Raw genomic sequence first — 23,349 nt, 5'->3', positions numbered from 1 at the left:
AGTTCCCCAAAAACATATTGGTCATATGAAGTGGAAAATGATTAATATTAAAAAAATTTCATTGTCCCATCCTATCCCATGGATTAATATTCATATAATAACTAAACAACCCTTATACTTACACATACTAATAAAAAATGCTTAATATTTAATTACAAAAGCCCAAACAAAATTGTGATATGAAGTGGAAAAAGATTAATGTTAAGAAAGTTGCATTGTCCCTAGCATCATCCCATCTATTAATATTCATATGCTAATTGAACAACCCTTAACTACATGATAACACAAAATAATTAATATTTAATTACGAGGAGTATTTACTTCTTTGAGTTGTTTTATTGTGCCATTTTTTGAACAATTTTCTAGTTTATTTTAATCTAAGAGAGATTCATTGAAAGTAAAAGTTTGACTAGTGAACTCTGTAAAATCAAAGTGCCCCAAATATTTTTTAAATTGTTAGATCTATACATGTAGTAAAAAAACAAGTTTAAACAACACAAATCAAGATTTCACCACAAAATATTTCACAGAATCCTAGCTAGAAATCTCGGAGTTACTCCAAAAAGTGGCACTTTAAAAAATTATTATGTGAAATGAAAAACAATTAACATTTATTTAGAGCATTAATTACCATGACTACCATATATAAAATACTAAGATGATGGACCATGTTAGGACACGAGATGACCACTATGGGAGGTAAAAGTTATCATATGAAGTGTAAAATGATTAACATTTAGTTAGGGAATTAATTACCACTACGAGATGGCCACTATAGGAGGTAAAAGTTGTCATATGAAGTGTAAAATGATTAACATTTATAGTTGGTGCATTAATTACCATGACAAGATATAGAAAGAATTGGGAGGTGAAAGTTATCATATGAAGTGTAAAATGATTAACATTTAGTGAGGGAATTAATTACCACTACGAGATGGCCACTATAGGAGGTAAAAATTGTCATATGAAGTGTAAAATGATTAACATTTAGTTAGGGCATTAATTACCATGACGAGGTATAAGAAATAGAAATTGTCATATAAAGCGTAAAATGATTAACATTTGGTTAGGGCATTAATTACTCTCACGAGATAGCCACTATAGGAGGTAAAAGTTGTAGCATAAAATGTAAAATAATTAACAGTTAGTTAAGGCATTAATTACCATGACGAGACGAATAACAGATACTGACATCGGGTGGCCATGTTATGACATGGGATGGCAACTATGTAAGTTAAGTTTCAGATACAATGGCAAGCAAAGCAAGTTTTGCATAAACTCACATGCAATCTGATTGCATAAAGTTCCATATATCATCAAGTTCCATATATCATCAAATATTTCGCCGTATTGCCAATACTAGGCACATCCATGCATCCTAGGAATTTAACTCCTGATATGGCCATAGCTGGAGCAGCATGGATGTTATTAGGTCTGATTTCGGTGTTGTTGCAAGCCTCCCTGTCTTTTTCTGCAAGCAGCAGGTCCAACGCCATTGACAACTGCTGGAGAAGAGATGCAAATTGGGCGCAGAATCGAATGAAGTTGGCAGATTGTGCTGTGGCCTTCGGAAGCGCCGCCAATGGAGGAAAAGGAGGGCAGATCTACACCGTTACCACCCCTGATGACAATCCCACAAATCCGTTGCCCGGTAGTTTGAGATACGGAGTGACCCGCAAGAATCCACTGTGGATTGTTTTTGCTAAAGATATGAACATAAAGCTTCAGATGCCCCTTTCTGTTGCAAGTCACAAGACTATTGATGGAAGAGGGGCCAATGTTGAGATCAGTAATGGGCCTTGCATCCGCCTTGACAACGTGAACAACGTTATTATTCATGGGTTGAACATCCATGACTGTAAACCCAGCGTCGCGGGTAACGTTGAGGTGACGGAGTCCGTCACCTGGATGACAAAACAGGATCCGGATGCTATATCTATCACTGGTTCTAAAGATATATGGATCGATCACAACACCCTCTCCAGGTGGTTAGACGGTCTCATTGACGTTTCACTTGCTTCCACAGCTATTACTATTTCCAACAACCGTTTCACTTATCATGACAAGGCAAGTTTACTTAAAGCCTGATGGCCGATTTTAGCAATATTTTAAAATTTAATAATAGTTTATGGAGATTGTAGATTTAGGGATTGTGCTGGAATAGTTAAGCAACTAATTTTTTTTATTTGTCATCAAATTCTAAAATCTAGAATACTACATAATCTATAGCGATAGTGATTATTCTTTCATTGTATGAACGCATGCAGGTAATGCTTTTAGGCCACAGCGATGACTATGCAGGTGATAAAAACATGAAGGTAACCGTTACCTACAACCACTTTGGACCGGGTGTCATGCAGAGGATGCCAAGGTAAGTTCATCGCACTAAGACTATCCCAGCTTGAAAATACATTAAAACCAGAGAGCAACGACTGCGTTGAGGAACATCCCCTTCTTAGTTGTTGGAATGGTTAGGACGGTTTTGTGTTTTGATTGATTTGTGTTTTCAAAGGGCAAAGAACAGTAGGTTATTGCCAACTGTTAGTTAATGGCATGTAAATTTGATCCAAACAAACAGATTAGTCCAAATAGTTAAAGATTCACCATGTTTTAAAAGATGCATGCATTTTTTTTTACCTCTAGGAAAAAAATTGGATTTTAGTATTAGAAAATAAAATCACTTTCTGCAGATACATGTTTAGTATATTTTAGTGGATCAGTTTAAAATTTGGTGGAAATGCATCAGTAATCTATTTAGAATGAATATTTAGGTTTATTATTTAATTTATTCGTAAAGTACAATCACAAATAATGTGATGATATCGAAATTACACACAACTGTTATTGAAAAAACACATAAGTCTTGTTTTAGATTTGTCCATAAAAAGCCTATGATAATATTCTTGGAATCTAGCATTTAGGAGTGCCCAGAAGTTTCCGAGTAGTGGGTGTGAACTTCTCTGTATAAATGCTAAATACTGAACATATTAAAAGAATATACATGCTAAATAACCATAATAATTATGTCCCATACCTTTAGCTAATTTAGCCCTTAATACAGGATCATTTAGGTCAGGTTTCTTTGTTATTGGGATAAGTAGATCTTTATGGATCTATCCCCCGAAAGAACCGGACATGCCAATTTTTATCATCCGGCTCGAACAATAACTGGAGGAAGTATATATCACTTATTTTTTCCCATGATGGAAGACGAATTGGAAGAATAGGAACTAATAATGTCTATGATCATCCATCATTGGTCATTTTATTATTCCAGTTAAATGCTCATGACCCAAGTAAGCTCACAAATTCGATCATGATCGATATGCCTTTTTGACCATCTTAGTCCTTGTAATCAGATTCATATGTGCTACTTCAGTTAAGGTAGCCTGCATGTACACATAATTGTGTTTAATGCAACTAACGTATATCCAACAAACGTATGATTCAGTTAATTCATCATATGTTGATCTTTAATCAGTGCATCAAAAATTCATTAACCATATAAATAGTAACCAAGTGTAGTAAAAGCAGAACAAATCATCACACATAAGAAACACACATGAGCACCATGATATAAGGTGGAAACCCAATGCGGGACAAAAACCACTTGCTTTTGTCTTACTTTAATATAATAAAAACTTGTTTACAATATTGTACTGGTGTAGACTCATACCTGTATGCAGCCACCTGTAGAAGGCTATAGCGTTCTCTCTTTCTCCAGCTACTACTCCAAGGGAGCTACAACCCCCTAGCTCTTTTCCATATTCCCCCTGAGTACATGCTGAAATCTCCAATTGAGCTCTTCCTTTTTACGTGCTGAGATGTACCAATCCATCCTTGCTCCTCCCAAGCACAAGCAGAGTTTGCAAAGGTATTTTTCAAAAGAATAATGTGACTCTACAACTCAACCAGTACAACAAAACTGGCAATTTACGCCAGATTTAGCACCAGATTTTAGTGCATGTTTTTCTCAATTGGGGTGAGCAGCTTGGTGCTAAATTTGGCTCTATTGTACAATTTTTAAAGCGTCATTTTTTGCACCAAATTTTGCATCTTTTTTACGCCAAATTTTCCATCATTTTTTGCAACACATTTTGCACCAAGATTTTCATTTGGTTTTACAATAGGTTTTACTTCTAGTTTTTTGACATTTTTTGCATCTATTTTTGCATCATTGTTTTCTTCCTCTTTTGTGGCATTCTTTGCTTCTAGTTTTGTATTGTAATTTGCATCAAATTTTACACCATCTTTGGTATCTGATTTAGTGCCTTTTTTTACATCGAGTTTCTGCCAATTTTTGCATTTGGTCTCATGCCATTTTTTGCTTCTAATTTTGTACTTATTTTTACATCTATTTTTGTGCCAGTTTTTTCTGCCTTTTTTACACCATTTTTTCCATCCAATTTTGCACCATATGTTGAATTTGATTTAATGCCAAATTTTGCATGCATTTTTGCACCATTTTTTGCATCCACTTTTGTGTTTTATTTATCTGCCTTTTTTGCATCCTATTTTGCACCATACTTTGCATCTAATTTTGCATCATTTGTTGCATCGAATTTAGCATCATTTTTAACACCATTTCTTGCATCCAATTTTGCATCCTTTTGAGCATCTAAATTTGCATCCTATGTTCAACCATATGTTGCATCCCATTTTGTATCTATTGTCATGTTCAATTTTGAGCCATTTTATTTTGTCTACTTTTGTATTTGTTTTTGCACCAAGTTCTGAATGATTTGTTGCACCTCATTTTACATCCAATGTTGCATCTCAATTTGCATCCAAATTTGAGCAATTTTTATGCCTATTTTTGCACAATTTTTCTTCTTTTGTGTCCAATTTTGCACCATTTTTTATGTCAAAATTTTCATCCATTTTGGTATCTAATTTTGCATCTTTTTTGGCATCCAAATTTGCATCCTTTTTTCTGCCACATTTTGTGTCCACATTTGCATCTGATTTTTCACCTAGATTTTAGTTTGAATTTTCGTTTAGTTATGCATCATTTTTGACATCCTTGGTTTCACCATTTTTTAGTCCCATTTTGCATCTTGTTTTGTGTATTTTCTTACATCCTTTTTGCATCCTAATTTTACACCATTCTTTTCATCCTCATTTTGGTGTCCATTTTTGCATCCTTGTTTGCTTCCAATTTGGTATCCTTTCATATGCCCTATTTTGTTCCCTTCTTTGTGTCTAGTGTTGCACCCTTTTATAATTTTACTTTAAAACCCTTTTTGTGTCATTGTTTGCATCTTGTTTTGATGGCTAGTTTAACATCCAATTCTACTCCCAATTTTGTATCCATCGTTAAATCCACTTTTGGCTTCTTGTTTAGAGTTTTCATTTTATTTCCACCCTCTATGTGTTCATTTTACTAATTTCATTTACATAGTGAAATATATTAAAGTTTCTAAATATCATTTTGCTGTAACATTTAATGCATGGTTAGATGAACATAAAACCCTCTCAGTTTATCCCTAAAACCTAGGATAGACCAATTAAGAGAAAGGTTGTTCTAAGGCTCAGGATTCTTAGTAGATCAAGATATAGAGTATGGAAAAGAAAAAGAGAAGGAATTCTTGTGAGTCCTCACATGCAGGTCTTCTTGGAGTTTTTAGTATAGCTAGGAAGTGCTCCTAGTTAGCTCCAAAGCTTCGTCCTACACATAAGAGAGAGAATAAAGCAACCTTCATAGCATAATATCTTGATAATCGAAACTATCATAAACATATAAATATTATTGAATAAATAAATATAAACCAAAATCCCATACATTCATTAGTTAAATAGAATAAATAAAGAATGAATAGAAACATATGGAAGGAAGAACAACTGATCTATATTAATAAAGGAGTTGGAGGAAAGTTAGAACAATCATATGTAGTTGCAACAACACCTCCCCCAACTTTTAGCTCCAAAACTCTCCCATAGATCTCAGCAATACAAGAATTCCCATCATTTTTTGAATGGCCAAGCCTCCAATATATAGGAAAGTGAAAGCTATGAAGATTTCCCAAATTCCTCATTAGTTCAATTTGGGAAGAATATTTTGGGTGAATAATATTTCCTCATATAAAAGTGGCCTTTTCCACTTTTTAGATGCTTTTGTGCTTAAGAAAAAGCTTCCCCATGCTTTATGGCTCTTTCCTGCTTTTATATGATTTTATTTCTTAGGAAAAAGCTAAATACGAGGATAAAGATCACATTCCACCACATGAGTTTCCGAAAGTGAACAAGAGTGTCAAATTCAAATTCTAGTTTGCTTATGTTTTAGTTGATCTTTTAATATATATTTACTTTTAGTATTTTTTTATTTTCTAAAAAAATATATTTAGTTTTTGGTATCTTTTTTCTATAAGAAAAATTATATTTTTTTTTTATAAAAATGGATTTTAAACATCCGATTCATGCTAAATTTGTGATTTTATGATAGGAGTTTAAATTATATATAAAAAAGTAACTTAATTCAATGTGTTGTGTCGCTGAGATGGTTGTTACACATCTCTTCCTTGCTTAGTTATAGAATGTGCTTGGGTTTTATTAATGCAATAAAACTAATTATGTTCTTCATTATATCTTGAAATGTTCATCTTGAACCAGGATAATAAAACAATAAAGTTAAAATAGGTTTTCCTTTGTTCTTTGTAGATCTTTGTCCCCATTAATCTTGGTCTTAATAGATTAATTGTCTTATGGTGGCCTTGAGTGGTCACTTCCATTAGTTGCATGCTTTATAATTTTCTGTTAGTGAAATTTTTTAGGCTTGATATTATATTATTTAACTTATCAAAATGTGTTATTTTCCATATTATTTTTAATTATTAATATTAAATATGTTGGTTTTTGAGCATGGTTTAGCAAAACATTCACAAAATGTTTATAGATTGTATTTTATAATGTAATGATTCATTGCTTGATGAAATTGTTTGGATATTTTTTTTTTAATGATTCATTGATTGATGAAATTGTTATGGATATTTTTTTTAGTACATTAAATTGTATGTGATAAAGTCAAAAGTCACCTCTTTTTTATATTTTCATTGGTCAATTTCCCTTAAGGCCATCAAGTTCACCATTCGGTCCTAGGTTAAGGAAATATAGGATTCATGAAGTGGAATTGTCCAAGCACTTAAATCTTGAGACATGTTTTCTTTTAGTCACATTATACTTCATTTCTGTGTAAATTCTCGATGAAAATAGTCTCATGGAACATGAGGGGCCTCAATAGTAAAGGAAAACAAAAACACCTAAAAGAAAAATGGTACGTAAAGCACCCATCAATAATGTTGATATAAGAAACAAAAATATTAAGTGAGGTTCTACCTCATATAATTAGCAAATGGGGGAGGAATTTAAGAGTAGTAGTGATTGATGCTTAGAGATACTTGGGCGGAATGGTTATTATTTGAAATGATCAACACATCAAGGTTACCAATATGTTTACCTCTTTTCGCATTATGATTATATAATTTAGTTAATTGACATCGAGGACTACTACCATGTATCCAATGTCCATGACTCCAATATTGCAAATGGAAAACCTTTATTTATCAATTCTATTTCTAGCACAAGTAATTTATACTCCCCATCTCCATGGATTTTTGGGAGTGACTTCAATATTATCAAGTGTCTCGAGGAAAACAAAGAATGAATCACAATGTTTAACAATATATTTTGTAAGCTACACCATTAAAGCCCTAAAGCAGTGTCCATTAATGTTCTCAAGAAATGAGTCTCCAACCCACACATGTGGATCAATGAGATGTAATACATGTGTGTGTGGTGACTAACTTAATACACTATTATAATAACTCCACAAACTTATGTATTTCACTCTATCACATAAATTGATAGTAGTGTGACATAAGTAAACCAAGATTAGACATGAAACCCTTAGGAAACAAACATTCCCTAGATCCTCAATTAGGTGCTAAAATGATGAAGTGAAAATACAAGGGGAAAAGAGGACTTTATGATTTAACCATCACAAACATGTGATCAAGTGTGACTAGGAGTGTATATATTCATATATTTTCCTAAGAGGGAGCGAATACATGAGTTACCATTCATTGGGCCTTATTTTTCTTTCTTTTTCTTTTTCTTATATATAGGACTTAGGGAATAAGGTTTTCATAAGTTTGGCACAACTCATAGATATAAGATTTACATGAATTTTTACTTCAACCTTAGAGTTTAGACTTAGATAAATCAGTATAGTGTATCTTTAATGATTTTGGCTTTCACTTTTTGATATTATTTATCACAAATGACAAAAGGGGAAATATTTTTCCACAGATCTATGAATGCTTAATCATAAAGGCCTCACACAATGAAAACAAATTAATGATGTTATTCTGTATGAAAATGATGGGTATTCTTGAGAAAATGTTATGCTTGTGGATGTCTCCTCTCTGGTTGATATGGAGTGAGGGTAGACACCATATTATCCATGTGTCATGTACTATGGCCAGGACTAACAATCATAAGCCTAGTAAGGGCACTAGTAGGGAGAATGGTGGATTGGATAAACATTTGGGACTAATATTCTTTGAGAATTTGGACTTTGACTAGGACTAATCGTCATAAGTCAAGTACATTAATCCAAGATAAGAATAGTCATGAGGATTCACATTCTCCGGTGTCAAATATTATGATAATGGATTAGGAAATGATCATGTGAGGACATACCTGGTGAACATCTTGGTGGGGTAAGTTCCTAAAGAGGAGTGGTGTCTAAATTTATGCCTCTCAACATTGTGCTCTGATCTAATGGAGAGATAAACTTGTTAGTCAAGGCCTTACTATTTTGACAATGTTGGCTATGATGATGTACATCATCATTGATGCTTATCAATCCATATCCCTTCTTATATGAATATTTCAACTTGAGAGTAGCATCCCTCGACCGACCCATTGATAGGAATCGCATAATGGAGAGAGAGTGCATTTATATGCTCTCTTTTTTGTCTCATTATGAGTACCTCCCTAGTTTAGAAGGAGGTTCATCATCTTCATTATCACCATCATCATCACCATCACTGCCATCATTTCATTATCATCATAATCACCATTCATGTCTTCATCATCATCATCATGATTATGGACATTGTCGTCAATTGTTCATAATTATAGGTATCATAAGAAATATCATCAACCTAAAAAATGTTACGAGTGCTCGAAAAGGGTTGTTAGGACACATGATATATACAAGAGAAATAACAACTTTATTTTTTAGAGATGATCAATGATCATCATCATCACTACCATTATCATCGTCATTATAATTGTCATCATCCCCATCATCATAACTAATATAATTTTTATCATAATTGTTGTCATCTTCATCATGAACATCATAATCATCATTCATGCCATTATTGTTGTTGATGATGACCAAGATGAAAATAATGATAATGATGATCAGATGATGATGACTTGGAAGATGACACCAAAGATAATTATTATGATTATGACCATGACAACATTTAAAAGTTGGGAAGAATGGCCAAGGTCATTAGCATCATCATCATCATTGTCATTGTAACCCCCATCGTCTTTATCATCATTGTCATTATCATAACAATTGCAATTCATGTCATCGTCATCATCTTCATTATCATCATCGTTATAATTATTGACATTGTCATCAATTGTTCATAATTTTCAATGTCATAAGAAATATCATCAATGCAAAAAATATGATGTGCGTTGGAAAAGGGATGCAAAAGTGAACAAAAAAATGGGGGTAAAAATAGATGTAAATTTGGATGAAGAGTGGACACAACATAAGTAGATGCAAAACAAGACAGAAAAATTGACACAAAAGTGGATGAAAAAGTAGATGCAATAGTTGATGCAAACTTGAACACAAAATATAATTCAAACATGGATGAAAAAGTGGAATAAAACATGGGAACAATAGTAGGCATAAAACTTAGCATGAATTGTGGTGAAACAAATGTGGATACAACAATGAATGTAAAAAAAAAGACACAAACTTGAATGCAAAAAGGAGGAAAACTTGGAGGAAAAAAGGGATGTAAACATGGGCCAAACATCGGTGCAATAATGGACACAAAATTAGTTTCAAAATTGGACGAATCAAAAGTGGATGTAAAAGTAGATTCGAAATGGGATGCAAAAGACATAAACAATATTTGATGCAAACTTGGACACAAAAGAGGATGAAAATGTGGATGCAATAGTGGAAGAAAATGTGGGTTGCAATGATAGGCATAAGATATGGTACAAATCATAGCACAAAAAAAGTGGATGAGAAAGTGGATGTAATAATAGACACAAAAAAAGATGAAAACTTAGATGCAAGACAAGATGCTATAAGGGATGTAAAAGTGGATGCAAACACGGGTGCAACATGAGAAACAAAATTGGATGCAAAATATGGATGCAATGGAAGTACATGCAAAACAAGATACGAAATGAGACACAAAACCCAACACAAAAGTGGATGCAAAAATAGATGCAATATTTTATGCAAAAGAGGATGCGAAGATGGATGCAAGATTGGAAGCAAACGTGGGTACAACAGTAAGTACAAAACATGGCACAAATTGTGACACAACAAAAGTGGATTTAGTGATAGATGCAAAAAAAGAAGCAAACGAAGATGAAAAATAAGATGCAAAAAGGGATGTAAAAGTGAGCATAGACATGGGTGCAACAATGGATGTAAACTAGGATGCAAAAGTTGATGGCACCGAATTCTATGCAAAAGTAGATGCAATATGAGACACAAAACCTGATACAAATATTGATGCAAAAGTGGATATAAAAAGGGATTAAAAATACATGTAAAAGTTGATGAAAACCTAGATGTATACATGGATGTAATCATGGATGCATATTTAGAAACCAAAAAGGGTGCAAAGGGAGGTGTCAAACTAGGTGAAAATTATGGCACAAGAAAAATGGATGTAATAGTGGACACAATAACAGATGAAAAAGAGGATGTAAATATGGATGCAAAACAAGATGTAAAAGTCAATGCAACAAAATTAGATGCAAAACTAGACACAAACCTCGATGCAAAACTTGGCACAAAGGGGATTCAAAAAATATGCAAAAATGGATGCAAAAAATTATTTTAAAAATGATGCAAAAGAGGATGCAAGAGATGATGCAAAAGTTGATGCAAGTGTAGGTGCAAAAGGTCGATGCAATAGAGGATGCAAAAGTTGGTGAAATAAAATTAGGTGCCAAAATTGATGCAAAACATGGTGCAAAGGATGGCACAAAACTTGGCATAAAACCTGTCGTAAAACTTGGTGTAAAATCTGGTTCAAAACCTATTACAATACCTGGTGCTAAACTTGATGTAAGACTTGGTGCAAAACTCGGTGCAAACTTTGCATCAAGTTTTGCACCATGTTTGATAAATGGACACAAATAGCACCAAAAATGGGTTCTAGACGTAAAAAAGGAAGCAAAAAGGGATGCTAATCACAGGGTTTTGTTGTAGTGAACTAAGTGAGTATGACCTTCCTATCACCAATTACTTATACATACATCAATCTCCCAACCAAGTGGGGATACACCATTTTGAGTCATCCACCCAACCAAGTGGGGATATACCAAATGTTTATACATGACTAAGATAGACATTGTTACATCATCCTTCCCATGAAAAGTGGGTTTAAAAATTACATCATATGACTCATGGGTCTTCAAAAGAAATACATGACATTTTTAACAAAGACCAGAGACCTAAACAAGACCATGATAGTCATTAGCTACTATAATACACAATATGGTCTGCACCATAAGCATCTCTCATCAACATCAGCAACCTGTAATCTGCAATACCATTCTCTTGACCAACCAACAATAAGTAGCAAGATGTATAATTTAGCCACCTAGGCATTATCACCAAAGACTTATAACCATAATGCCAACATTGCATTATTCGAACCATATGCTCCTCCTAAACCTGTGCCATCTATTCATGTCAAATATGATCATGCATATATCAGCGAGAAGTATCAAGGCATCATCGTCATCAAGTTAGGATGAAAAGCACTTATAAATAACATCTTATGAGTACCGACACATTTCCACACATCATTAGTAGATTTTAACCATAATCAAACAAATAAAATAATTAACTGAACCATATCAAACCCTTTTTCCTGAGTCTATCCCACTTTTTTTCCTCAAACCAACATATACACGAATGTGCAGCTTCGAACTCACGTACACACGCGACTTGTCTTCATTAAACTTGTGTATGAGATTTAAAACACTGAGGTTCCACACTTTCATCTCCCTCTGAGTCTGTCATGTCTCTATACTCTGTTATGCCACATCTTTCTGATTGTATTTCCTTTTTCTTCCATATCTTCAACTGTGATGATGTTTTCTACTTTTCGTATGGTGCCCAAAATCTTCTCCTGTATTCCTTTGCTATATGTCCAAGCTTGTTACATGCATAACGTCTCATATATTTCATATTCCTTCTATGGCAGTTAATGACTTTGTGACCAAACATATTGCAAGCAAAACAATACCCCTTAAATTACCTGGAATGTGATGCTCTTTCTGTGTGATGGTCTTGAAACATTCTACTTCTACATCCTGCTGCAACATGCCCAAAATTATGAAATATAAAACATGCAACATTATTCATTGGAGGACATAATAGTGTATCACTTCCATAGTTAGAATTAAGGGATTTTCTTTGAAGACGTTCTTTCTTTGGTTGTTGATGGGCCTCACCTCTCATCTCCTTGGTGAGAATTTCAAATTTTGCATTAGAGTCCCTTGCCACACATTGTGAGCTAGATTCACCTTCAACAGATTCATAAAAACCATGACCAGTTTTGATAGCAGGTGACCTTTGACTACTAAGAATATCATCCAAAATCTTAATATTGTCTTGAAATCATAATAGTTTATCTTTTTCTTCTAATTTATCTTTCAAGATATTTACCTCAACGCGATGTTTTTCTTCCTTTTCCAGATATTGCTTCTTTAAGATTTCTTCAGACTTTCTTCCTTCTTCCACTTGTTGCCTTAGTTTGAGAATCTCACTTTCTTGTTCTTCACTTTGCTCCTGCAACATTTGATGTACTATGAAGGCACATTCTAGCTGAGATTTTAATCTGGTAACTTCTTCTTTGAGGGTACTCTCCCTTTTTTTAAATAGATCTTGTTGATCTATGATATTATCTGATGCTTCACTTGTTTGTTCATCTTCAATCTTAGGTGATTCAGAATTTGAATTCTTTCTTTCACCTAACGGCAGGCTGTCACTCTTCCTTTGAGCTGTCTTCTTCTTCTGACACGCTTTCTTTCCCATTGTTCTATGGATCTCCTTCAAGAGATCAAGCTTCTACCAAAGGACCTGCTCTGACACCAATTGTTGGAAATAGTACTGAGAGGGGGGGCTGAATCAGTATTAGCAAATCAATAACTATTTCATTTCCATAATCAGATTCATATATGCTACTTCAGTTAAGGGAACCCGCGTGTACACACAACTATGTTTAATGCAACTAGCGTATATCCATCAAACTTATGATTCAATTAATTCATCATATGTTGATCTTTAATCAGTCCTTCAGAACTTCATTAACCATATAAATAGTAACTAGGTACAATAAGAACAGAGTAGATCATCACACATAAGAAACACACATGAACAACATAATATAAGGTGGAAACCTAATGCAGGAAAGAAACCACCTACTTTCATCTTCCTTTAATATAAGAGAAACCTGTTTACAATCTTGTACTGGTGCAAACCCATACCAGTACACAGGCACCATCCTGTAGAAGGCTACAACCTTCTCTCATTCTCAAACTACTACTGGAAGGGAGCTACAACCCCCTAGTTCTTGTACTAGCTGATATGTTTACTAATACGTAGGCGCCGACCTACTAAAGGCTCCAACCTTCAGGCATTTTCCAGCTACTACTGGAAGGGAGCTCCAACCCCCTGGCTCTTGTATTGACTGATATGTTTACAAGTACGTAGGTGCCCACCTACTGAAGTCTACGACCTTCTCTCTTCCTCCAGAGACCATATTTCATAAATTTTCATACTGGATACTCCTGAAGCACAACACCATAATCTAAAGGCCACGTTTCATCTAAATTTCATACTGGACCCATCAACAACATTAAAGCACAAAATCAATCACCACTGCAATGCAACCATCAACTACACCTACATAATCAATCTCCGAATCACCCAACACTCAATCACTAAAACCCTATTAACGAAACATAGTCAGCAAAACACAGAGCAGAATAGAGAACTTTGTAACAATAGCTAGATCAAACCGCAATTTCAAATATCATACTTCATACTGTATACGCTTCTCTGATGAGGCGAACCAACATGTATATGCGCTTTTACTTAAGCAAAACCACGTACAAATCTGCAAATATTTACTCATAACTTTGTGGCTATTTCAAACATTAGTCATACCTAGATCACCTTGGAGGAAGGAACACCACCACCCAACCATGAATCACCTCTGATTCCCCCCCGAGTTGAAGATCTTGCCAAGGATTAACTATCTTGAATTGATCAATGCATTGGGTACTTAATACTCTCTTTCATGATTTAGTTACCATTAGCAACGTCTCACTTTTATGGACTTTTCAATTTTCCTAGGTATTTTTCGAAAAATCTTGTCTTTATCTCCGAGATGCTTTTCCACATAAAAGCATGCCTTTATCTCTCGCAAATCTTTTATTTTCGATGGATCTTTATCTCCCATCCATCCGATGGATATCGAATCCATCCAAGCTTATCTAGAATCACATCTAGAAGCTTTATCATTAAAGATTCAACTCTATCTAATTCCTCATGGTATTTGGAAAGAATATCCTCTCTCTTGGTGCTCCACCCCCAAGTGATTTATTTTATTAATTTATTTAATAACACATTTTCTTTCAATATTACATATCACCTGGCTTTCCTTAGATTAGGTTTATAATAGTTTATCCCACAAACGAGGGTATCACACCTAGCTTTAACCCAGGGTAGGTTTAGAAATGTTTAACACATAAGGGCGTGTATCACACCTAGCTTTAACTTAGCTTAGGTTTACAATAATTTAGTACACATGAGAATTTAGTACACAAGGGAGGGGTGTTACACCAAGTAAGCAAAATGGGATGGATGATTTGAAGAATGTGATCGAAGCTAACATAATAGTTTTATATGTGCCATGGAAGCTAATTTCGATGGTATGAAAGAATATTTGAAGAAATGCATGGAATATTTGAAGAAAGACATGGAAGGCTTAAAGGTTTATAGAATCTAATATTGGATTGAGGACCCACCGTATTCCAAAGATCAATACGAGGAAGTTTGATGGAAAGGATCCCATAACATGGATACTATAGATGGAGAAATATTTTGATCTAATGATGTGAAACTATTACAAAAGGCACATATTGTATCTTTATATTGAGAAACAAATAATTTTTTATGGTATAAAGTGATTTTTCCTCGTAAACCACTTGTCACTTGGTCAATTTTCATAGAGAAAATGATAACACATGATAAGGATACAAATAGCAACACCTTCTTTAGCCAATTGATAAATCTCAAACTAAAGGGTTGAATGGAAGAGCACATTGTGGACTTCCAAAAATTGAATATAAGGGTAAATGATATTCCAGAGAATCAGAGGATTGATGTCTTCATAGGGAATTGAAAGGATAACATTCAAAATGAGGTTCGTCTTTAGGAACTTGATTCATTGGAGAAGGCATTCAGGCTGGAAAGAAAAATAAATTATGGCAACAAGAAATCCTACCACTCACAATTATAAAGATGGAATTGTTGTTGCTCCACAAAAAAATTTGGAAGAAAAAGGAGAAAATGAGCTTTGTTACAGTTGTGATAGCAAATACACTAAAGGTCATAAGTGTGCTCAGAAGAAATTATTTTACATTGATTGTGAGGAGGAGGAAGAAAAGGATCAAGAAACGTCAAAACAAGATGCTATACATGACGAACCAACCCCGGAGGAAGAAGAAATGAATCCTACCATATCTTGTAATTTATTGGTAGGAATTACTATTCCTCAAATGCTTCCACATTGCTTTGCATGATGAAGGGTTCATTCCAATTATACCACTACTCAATAATTCATCAAAATTATTAGAAGCTATTTCTTCTCATGAAATTCAATAATGGAAATTTTTGTCTCATACAAGCATGCATGCACTTAGTGTGCCAACTATATGTACCATCATGACTCATAATATGAGTGTCATGAGCAAATCATATTATAATAATTCAAGGATGTATCACAAGGATTCTACTGATTTTTACTCACTTAAGGATTATTTCCTTTGTTAAAACCCTTTGGGATTTATTATTAATAACTTTGTTCTCAAATTTACGAAAATACTTGATTGAAGGTGGAATAATATGTAAATAAACAGAAGAAGTCACTATGTGAAATCTTGTGGGAAACATTCTAGCCACCAGTATGAAGCAACTCCTTTTTTTTGGGTGGGGGAAACTCCTAGTAATTAAATATTAATTATTGTTTGTTAGTTTGAGTACTTCATGGGTTTTTCTTGGTGTCGATTCCATTTATGTATCCAAAAATATATTTTAAACAACCAAAAATCACATTATTGCTTCAAATTGTATTGTCTATATGTTAGGTTACCCCTATTTAATATAATTGATCAATTATTATTAAAAAATAATGTAATTGTGAAGGGCATATTCTAACTTATAGACGAAATGTGTTGTTTCATGATATATTTTCTTGTTAATTTTGATGAAAATCTTACAGAGGTTTTTAAAAACTTCAGTTTAAGTTGTTTAATCAAAATCTCAGAGAGATTTTGTTAATACTTTTAAAACTCTTACAGAGATTTTTAAAAACTTGAGTTTAAATTGTTTAATCAAAATCTATAGGGATTTTTAAAAACTTGAACATAAATTTTTTATTCTCCATAATTCTAGTGCCCGAGGAACTTTCACAATGTTGAATCCATTTACACATTCAAAAATGTATTTTAAATTGAAAAGAAATATCCTAAAATTGTATTGCTAAATTTTGGTGAATTCCGTGAAAAGGGTTGTTTCGTCTATAAGTTAAACTTCACCATCACTAAATATTATATGTTAATGATATTTTCTATAAGCTGGACTACACGATTATTAAATATTATATGTTAATGAAATTTTCTATAAGTTAGAATACACCATTATTAAACATTATATTTTAATGAGATTGTCTTTTGCATTAATCACATTATGAATATTTGGTCAACATTCAGAACTATCTAGTGTGGCCAAATCTTAATGTGATTAAAATGAAAGTCAATCTTAATAATGTGATTAAAACCCGTGGGTGGAACTCAAAATCTATAGATTAAATTACTTAAATTAGAGTTTTTAAAAATCTCCGATAAAGCTCTCACAAATTTTGGTTACAATTAATTAGAAAAATTGTCATGAAAAATGGCTTTTTTTTATAAGTTAAACTACACCTATATAAAATAAATCTTATAAATTAGAAGTGGAAGACCAATTATTAAAAAAACGTACATTATCCCAACATCATCTGGTTGATTAATATTCAAATCCTAACTAAACCACGATTAAATCTCAGCACAATAACAAACAAATAGGAATATTTAATAAGGAGGAATAACCAAACATGACTAATATTTAATTACTAGGAGTTCCCCAAAAACATATTGGTCATATGAAGTGGAAAATGATTAATATTAAAAAAAATTCATTGTCCCAGCCTATCCCATGGATTAATATTCATATTATAACTAAACAACCCTTATACTTACACATACTAATAAAAAATGCTTAATATTTAATTACGAAAACCCAAAAAAAATTGTGATATGAAGTGAAAAAAGATTAATGTTAAGAAAGTTGCATTGTCCCTAGCATCATCCCATCTATTAATATTCATATGCTAATTGAACAACCCTTAACTACATGCTAACACAAAATAATTAATATTTAATTACGAGGAGTATTTACTTCTTTGAGTTGTTTTATTGTGCCATTTTTTGAACAATTTTCTAGTTTATTTTAATCTAAGAGAGATTCATTGAACATAAAACCCAAAAAAACCCAAAAAAAATTGTGATATGAAGTGAAAAAAGATTAATGTTAAGAAAGTTGCATTGTCCCTAGCATCATCCCATCTATTAATATTCATATGCTAATTGAACAACCCTTAACTACATGCTAACACAAAATAATTAATATTTAATTACGAGGAGTATTTACTTCTTTGAGTTGTTTTATTGTGCCATTTTTTGAACAATTTTCTAGTTTATTTTAATCTAAGAGAGATTCATTGAACATAAAAGTTTGACTAGTGAACTCTGTAAAATCAAAGTGCCCCAAATATTTTTTAAATTGTTGGATCTATACATGTAGTAAAAAAACAAGTTTAAACAACACAAATCAAGATTTCACCACAAAATATTTCACAGAATCCTAGCTAGAAATCTCGGAGTTACTCCAAAAAGTGGCACTTTAAAAAATTATTATGTGAAATGAAAAACAGTTAACATTTATTTAGAGCATTAATTACCATGACTACCATATATAAAATACTAAGATGATGGACCATGTTAGGACACAAGATGACCACTATGGGAGGTAAAAGTTATCATATGAAGTGTAAAATGATTAACATTTAGTTAGGGAATTAATTACCACTACGAGATGGCCACTATAGGAGAAAGAATTGGGAGGTGAAAGTTATCATATGAAGTGTAAAATGATTAACATTTAGTCAGGAAATTAATTACCACTACGAGATGGCCACTATAGGAGGTAAAAATTGTCATATGAAGTGTAAAATGATTAATATTTAGTTAGGGCATTAATTACCATGACGAGATATAAAAAGTAAAAAATGTCCTATGAAGTGTAAAATGATTAACATTTAGTTAGGGAATTAATTACCATGATGAGGTATAAGAAATAGAAATTGTCATATAAAGTGTAAAATGATTAACATTTGGTTAGGGCATTAATTATTCTCACGAGATAGCCACTATAGGAGGTAAAAGTTGTAGCATAAAATGTAAAATAATTAACATTTAGTTAAGGCATTAATTACCATGACGAGACGAATAACAGATACAGAGATCCGGTGGCCATGTTATGACATGGGATGGCAACTATATAAGTTAAGTTTCAGATACAATGGCAAGCAAAGGAAGTTTTGCATAAACTCACATGCAATCTGATTGCATAAAGTTCCATCTATCATCAAATATTTCGCCGTATTGCCAATACTAGGCACATCCATGCATCCTAGGAATTTAACTCCTAATATGGCCATAGCTGGAGCAACACGGATGTTATTAGGTCTGCTTTCGGTGTTGTTGGAAGCCTCCCTGTCTTTTTCTGCACGCAGCAGGTCCAGCGCCATTGACAACTGCTGGAGAAGAGATGCAAATTGGGCGCAGAATCGAATGAAGTTGGCAGATTGTGTTGTGGGCTTCGGAAGAGCCGCCAATGGAGGAAAAGGAGGGCAGATCTACACCGTCACCACCCCTGATGACAATCCCACAAATCCGTTGCCGAGTAGTTTGAGATACGGAGTGACCCGCAAGAATCCACTGTGAATTGTTTTTGCTAAAGATATGAACATAAAGCTTCAGATGCCCCTCTCTGTTCCAAGCCACAAGACTATTGATGGAAGAGGGGCCAATGTTGAGATCAGTAATGGGCCTTGCATCCGCCTTGACAACGTGAACAAATGAACGTATGCAGGTAATGCTTTTAGGCCACAGCAATGACTATGCAGGTGATAAAAACATGAAGGTAACCGTTACCTAAAATTACTTAATAGTTTTTGTTGCTTTACAAGGATTACACACGAAACAAATGAAACTCATTCTTTTCTTGGACATTCCCAATGAATTCATGATCCCAATAAGTATGTAAATGGATTGTTAAAAATCAATTCACTCAACTATCCCCTTCCCTAGTAGGCCACAGACCTTCCAAGTCCAAGCACCTCCTACTTTGCCTCCCCGATACCTTGGGCAATCCATTACTTGACAAGCATTCCTCACAAAGGAAGATCCTTGAGATTTATATAGTTTTATAACGAAGGAATTTCCCTTTCTTTCTCTAAATAACATAACACATTTTCCATAACATACTTCATGATGATCAATGTATGTCATAGGTTTCCAACATCACCATAATGGCCTTGTCCCTAGGATTTTCAACTTCATAACCATCATCTATCATTCTTGGATAGATGATCATTTCAGCTATATCTTGAGCATATAGTTTCCATGAGATTAATCAAAATAATTTAAATCAATTTCTCTTCATTTTTATTTTCTTTTACAAACTTATTTCATATAGGAATAAGATTTCATAAATATGGATTCTCCTCATGATGTTTGAATGCATTAGGTCCCTATACTACTAGTGTAACCCCTTATTGTTATTAGTGCAAACCCCATTATTATATTGTTGTACCCATGTAGTCCACATATTGTTATTATTGTGCCCCATAGAAGCCCACTTTTGTTATTGTTGTGCATTTATATTATTATTGTTATGTCGGCTCTGATTATATTATGACCCCTTAGACTCCTATATATAGAAAGGACGTCTTGTCATTTGTAGCGTCCAAATTTTTTTCATTTGTGTAATGTAAACTAGGTTTCCCCTCGAAGAAGCTGATTTTCAAGTCGTTGATCTATCTTTTCTATCTTCTTGTGAGTTGTTTCTATAACATTTGGTTCCAAATCTTTGGATTCTATGGCTTCGGAAGCGCCGCCAATGAAGGAAAAGGAGGGCAGATCTACACCGTCACCACCCCTGATGACAATCCCACAAATCCGTTGCCCGGTAGTTTGAGATAGGGAGTGACCCGCAAGAATCCACTGTGGATTGTTTTTGCTAAAGATATGAACAAAAAGCTTCAGATGCCCCTCTCTGTTGCAAGCCACACGACTATTGATGGAAGAGGGGCCAATGTTGAGATCAGTAATGGGCCTTGCATCCGCCTTGACAACGTGAACAACATTGTTATTCATGGGTTCAACATCCATGACTGTAAACCCAGCGTCGCGGGTAACGTTGAGGTGACGGAGTCCGTCACCTGGATGACAAAACAGGATCCAAATGCTCGAACAATAACTGGAGGAAGTATATATCACTTATTTTTTCCCGTAATGGAAGACGAATTGGAAAAATAGGAACTAATAATGTCTATGATCATCCATCATTGGTCATTTTATTATTCTAGTTAAATGCTCATGACCCAAGTAAGCTCACAAATTCGATCATGATCGATATGCCTTTTGGACCATCTTAGTCCTTGTAATTTGTGTTTATCACCACGAATAGACCTCAAAGGTTTTTTAGCATACAAGGTATTGACTTGTTATTGATCCGGCCTCTCTCCTTCCTTAGATCCCTTCTTTCACTCCAATAGTTTTCCCATCGAAATGGATGCAAAAGAAATGGATGCATTTTCACACTATGAAGAACATATCAAAAGAATATTTTAAGCCAACTGTCTTAGTCTCACTTTACTCGAGCAACCCCATTGATAACCAACCTCAAGTCTTCGAAAACTTACCAAGAAAACAAATTTTTGGAAAGCAATTAAAATTTCAAACCCATTAATTCTGAGAAGTTATTTGAATCTTCACACTGTCCAACTATGATATCACTCACTCAATGCACACAATTCTCTCATTAACATATCAGTCAATAATCGTGCAGGTGTAGATATGGATACGTGCACGTCGCCAATAACAACTATGAAGGGTGGGGAATATATGCAATTGGAGGAAGCATGCATCCCACCGTCAGAAGTGAAGGAAACCAATTCGTGGCCCCAAACGACCAGAATCTGAAGCAGGTGACACGGCGTGAAGCTTGTAACGCTGCTTCTTCTTGTCCCGGGGAATGGTTGTGGGAGTCAGTGGGTGATATGCTTGTGAATGGATCATATTTTGTTCCATCTGGTAAGGGAAACAATTTTCCAATGTACGCGGGAAGCCAAGGATTTATAGTTAGTAGTGCGAGCTTAGTACCAGAGATCACTCGAGATGCAGGAGCTCTCGCCTGTATTCCCTCCAGGCCTTGTGTTTGAGGGCTATAAATATTATTGGATCGAACATTGATTTTTTTAACAATGGTGTATATAATTGGCCGAGCAATTTTGGTGCTTGTGTTGGAGGGTAATAAATATTATTGTATGGACACACCTTGATTTTTGTTACCAATCTTTATTTTATATATGGTTAGTTTACCAACCTTTATTTTTCATATTGCTAGTTTACTATTCTGTAATTTATGAAATAACAATTTTATTCTTATTATATTTTGTTATTGTTATGCTATGGGAAATTGTTATGATATCGCATTATTCTACTCTTCTAAGTTATATATGTTCTTGGTAACATTGTGGTTGTTATTGGATAGGTAAAAGGTTGTTGTTAATAGTTTTATTTTTCAAGGTTAAATTTATAAATTATTAGTTCTATACTAAATCTAAATAAATATTAAAGAATTAGGTATAATAATAATATAAAAGTTTAATAAATTCTAAGAGTTTATTTTGTTAATGATGATGAAAAATTGTCATATAAAATATTCTTGTTATATTAGTAATATATTTATGCGATAATCAATGTAATAAACTATTAATGTAACCATATTATAATTAATATTGTTAACGTTAATATTACTCTTATCAATTTTGTTTTATAAAGAAATGACTAAATTAATATTTGTGCTATAACTTTACTTAATGTTATATAAATGTTATATTAACATTAATAAATTGTCGAAATATTATTTATCATGATCAATAATAATCTTATTAACCAATACAAAAGTGACCTAATATTATTATAAACCTAAAATAATATTATTACATTTCTATCATACCTAAATTTAATATTAAAAAATTAAATCTATTATTAAAGCTAATACCAAAATTCAATATTTAAAAGTAAAATCTAATATCAAAACCTTAAATCTTATATTATAATTATTACAACTAAAATTATTATTGTTAAATATTTTCTAAACCTAAACATAACATTAAATATAATTAATGCACCTAAAATTAAAACCCAATATTTCACCCTAAATTGTTTTAAAAAGGGCTAATGATATATATCTATATCTATATCTATATCTATATCTATATCTATATATATATATATATATCTTTCCATGCAAAAAATTCAACTCTGATTGTGCAATTTTGTATATTATTTGACCAGCCAAGTTGTAGTTGATTAATATAATTGAAATAATTTCAAATTTTCAAAAAAAAATTAAAATCTTTTGAAATAAATATTCCTAAAGTA

General features: G+C 33.3%; 1 pseudogene; it reads left to right on the top strand.

Annotated features, from left to right (window-relative positions):
* The first annotated feature begins 1,398 nt into the window (after window positions 1-1,398).
* LOC149243371 (pectate lyase 1 pseudogene) lies at window positions 1,399-22,121 on the top strand (annotated as a pseudogene).
* Window positions 22,122-23,349: the final 1,228 nt, after the last annotated feature.

The sequence above is a fragment of the Pinus tabuliformis genome, chromosome 8 (genome assembly GCF_031772625.1).
Source record: "Pinus tabuliformis cultivar Carrire ecotype Pingquan chromosome 8, CPIR1, whole genome shotgun sequence".
In the NCBI taxonomy this organism is placed as follows: domain Eukaryota; kingdom Viridiplantae; phylum Streptophyta; class Pinopsida; order Pinales; family Pinaceae; genus Pinus; species Pinus tabuliformis.
Note: the sequence above shows the minus strand (reverse complement) of the source record. Positions and strands in the feature narration are given on the sequence as shown.